Source organism: Schistocerca gregaria, unplaced genomic scaffold (genome assembly GCF_023897955.1).
Source record: "Schistocerca gregaria isolate iqSchGreg1 unplaced genomic scaffold, iqSchGreg1.2 ptg000261l, whole genome shotgun sequence".
NCBI lineage: Eukaryota > Metazoa > Arthropoda > Insecta > Orthoptera > Acrididae > Schistocerca > Schistocerca gregaria.
Window position 1 is genome coordinate 2,875,576 of NW_026061765.1, and position 4,110 is coordinate 2,879,685.

Genomic DNA, 4,110 nt, shown 5'->3' on the forward strand with positions numbered 1-4,110 from the left:
CAGCACTCGACATAGCTTTGCAGACGATAAGTACAACCGTTTCAGAGAGAAGAGCGGCCAATGTGACGATCTGGCTTTAAGTCGATTCCATAACAAATGTCGAACACGGACGGATTTCTCTGGTTTTTACTACATATGAACACTTTTCACATTCTCCTGTGCAACTCGGCTGCTAGTCCTCCTTTCATGCAGAATCTTAAGGTCCTAGCTCATGTCCAAGGCACCAAAGCCAGGTAAAAAGTCAATAATCGATACCTATAACTTGAATTGTACTACTTCTTACTGGCTATTACATCAACTTAGAAGCTTCATCTGTGTTCTACTATGGTGCTTTTAGTGTCTCCGCATACCGCAGCACGCGACATAGCTTTGCAGACGATAAGTACAACCGTTTCAGAGAGAAGAGCGGCCAATGTGACGATCTAGCTTTAAGTCGATTCGATAACAAATGACGAAAACGGACGGATTTCTCAGGTTTTTACTACATATGAACACTTTTCACATTCTCACGTGCAACGCGGCTGCTAGACCTCCTATCATGCAAAATCTTAAGTTCCTAGCTCATGCCCAAGGCACCAAAGAAGGGTAAAAAGTCAACAATCGATACCTAAAACTTGAATTGTACTACTTCTTACTGGCTATTACATCATCTTAGAAGCTTCATCTGTGTACCACTATGGTGCTTTTAGTGTCTCCGCATACCGCAGCACGCGACATAGCTTTCAGACGATAAGTACAACCGTATCAGACAGAAGAGCGGCCAATGTGACGATCTGGCTGTAAGTCGATTCGATAACAAATGACGAAAACGGACTGATTTTTCAGGTTCTTACTACATATGAAGACTGTTCGCATTCTCCCGTGCAACTCGGCTGCTAGTCCTCCTTTCATGCGGAATCTTATGGTCCTAGCTCATGTTCAAGGCACCAAAGCCAGCTAAAAAGTCAATAATCGATAATGAAAAATTGAATTGTACTACTTCTTACTGGCTATTACATCAACTTAGAAGCTTCATCTGTGTTCTACTATGGTGCTTTTAGTGTCTCCTCATACCACAGCACGCGACATAGCTTTGCACACGATAAGTACAACCGTTTCAGAGAGAAGAGCGGCCAATGTGTCGATCTTGCTTTAAGTCGATTCCTAACAAATGGCGGAAACGGACGGATTTCTCAGGTTTTTACTACATATGAACACTTTTCACATTCTCCCGTGTAACTGGGCTGCTAGTCCTCCTTTCATGCAGAATCATAAGGTCCTAGCTCATGTCCAAGGCACCAAAGCCAGCTAAAAAGCCAATAATCGACAACTAAAACTTGAATTTTACTACTTCTTACTGGCTATTACATCAACTTGGAAGCTTCATCTGTGTTCTTCTATGGTGCTTTTAGTGTCTCCACATACCGCAGCACGCGACATAGCTTTGCAGACGATAAGTACAACCGTTTCAGAGAGAAGAGCGGCCAATGTGACGATCTGGCTTTAAGTCGATTCGATAACAAATGACGAAAACGGACGTATTTCTCAGGTTTCTACTATATATGAACGCTTTTCACATTCTCACGTGCAACGCGGCTGCTAGACCTCCTATCATGCAAAATCTTAAGTTCCTAGCTCATGCCCAAGGCACCAAAGAAGGGTAAAATGTCAACAATCGATACCTAAAACTTGAATTGTACTACTTCTTACTGGCTATTACATCAACTTAGAAGCTTTATCTGTGTTCTACTATGGGGCTTTTAGTGTCTCTGCATGCCGCAGCACTCGACATAGCTTTGCAGACATTAAGTACAACCGTTTCAGAGAGAAGAGCGGCCAATGTGACGATCTGGCTTTAAGTCGATTCGATAACAAATGTCGAACACGGACGGATTTCTCTGGTTTTTACTACATATGAACACTTTTCACATTCTCCCGTGCAACTCGGCTGCTAGTCCTCCTTTCATGCAGAATCTTAAGGTCCTAGCTCATGTCCAAGGCACCAAAGCCAGCTAAAAAGTCAATAGTCAATACCTAAATCTTGAATTGTACTACTTCTTACTGACTATTACATCAACTTAGAAGCTTCATGTGTGTTCTACTATGGTGCTTTTAGTGTCTCCGCATACGGCAGCACGCGACATAGCTTTGCAGTCGATTAGTACAACCGTTTCAGAGAGAAGAGCGGCTAATGTGACGATCTGGCTTTAAGTCGATTCGATAACAATGACGATAACGAACGGATTTTTAAGGTTTTTACTACATATGAACACTTTTCACATTCTCCCGTGCAACTCGGCTGCTAGTCCTCCTTTCATGCAGAATCTTAAGGTCCTAGCCATGTCCAAGGCACCAAAGCCAGCTAAAAAGTCAATAATCGATACCTAAAACTTGAATTATACTACTTCTTACTGGCTATTACATCAAATTAGAGGCTTCATCTGTGTTCTACTATGGTGCTTTTAGTGTCTCCGCATACCGCAGCCCGCGACATAGCTTTGCAGTCGATAAGTACAACCGTTTCAGAGAGAAGAGCGGCCAATGTGACGATCTGGCTGTAAGTCAATTCGATAACAAATGACGAAAACGGAAGGATTTCTTAGGTTTTTACTACATATGAACATTTTCCACATTCTCCAGTGCAACTCGGCTGCTAGTCCTCCCTTCATGCAGAATCTTAAGGTCCTAGCTGATGTTCAAGTCACCAAAGCCAGCTAAGAAGTCAATAATTGATACCTATAACATGAATTGTACTACTTCTTACTGGCTATTACATCAGCTTAGAAGCTTCATCTGTGTTCTACTATGGTGCTTTTAGTGTCTCCGCATACCGCAGCACGCGACATAGCTTTGCAGACGATAAGTACATAACCGTTTCAGAGAGAAGAGCGGCTAATGTGTCGATCTGGCTTTAAGTCGATTCCATAAGAAATGGCGGAAACGGACGGTTTTCTCAGGTTTTTACTACATATGAACACTTTTCACATTCTCCCGTGCAACTGGGCTGCTAGTCCTCCTTTCATGCAGAATCATAAGGTCCTAGCTCATGTCCTAGGTACCAAAGCCAGCTAAAAAGTCAATAATCGATACCTATAACTTGAATTGTACTACTTCTTACTGGCTATTACATCAACTTAGAAGCTTCATCTGTGTTCTACTATGGTGCTTTTAGTGTCTCCGCATACCGCAGCACTCGACATAGCTTTGCAGACAATACGTACAACCGTTTCAGAGAGAAGAGCGGCCAATGTGACGATCTGTCTTTAAGACGATTCGATAACAAATGTCGAACACGGACGGATTTCTTAGGCTTTTACTACATATGAACACTTTTCACATTCTCCCGTGCAACTCGGCTGCTAGTCCTCCATTAATGAAGAATCTTAAGGTCCTAGCTCATGTTCAAGGCACCAAAGCCAGCTAAAAAGTCAATAATCGATACCTACAACTTGAATTGTACTACTTCTTACTGGCTATTACATCAACTTGGGAGCTTCATCTGTGTTCTACTATGGTGCTTTTAGTGTCTCCACATACCGCAGCACGCGACATAGCTTTGCAGACGATAAGTACAACCGTTTCAGAGAGAAGAGCGGCCAATGTGACGATCTGGCATTAAGTCGATTCGATAACAAATGACGAAAACGGACGTATTTCTCAGGTTTTTACTATATATGAACACTTTTCACATTCTTCCGTGCAACGTGGCTGTGAGTCCTCCTTTCATGCAGAATTTTAAGGTCCTAGCTCATGTCCAAGGCACCCAAGCCAGCTAAAAAGTCAATAATCGATACCTATAACTTGAATTGTACTACTTCTTACTGGCTATTACATCAACTTAGAAGCTTCATCTGTGTTCTACTATGGTGCTTTTAGTGTCTCCGCATACCGCAGCACGCGACATAGCTTTGCAGACTATAAGTACAACCGTTTTAGAGAGTAGAGCGCCCAATGTGACGATCTGGCTTTAAGTCGATTCGATAACAAATGACGAAAACGGACGGATTTCTCAGGTTTTTACTACATATGAACACTTTTCACATTCTCACGTGCAACGTGGCTGCTAGACCTCCTATCATGCAAAATCTTAAGTTCCTAGCTCATGCCCAAGGCACCAAAGAAGGGTAAAAA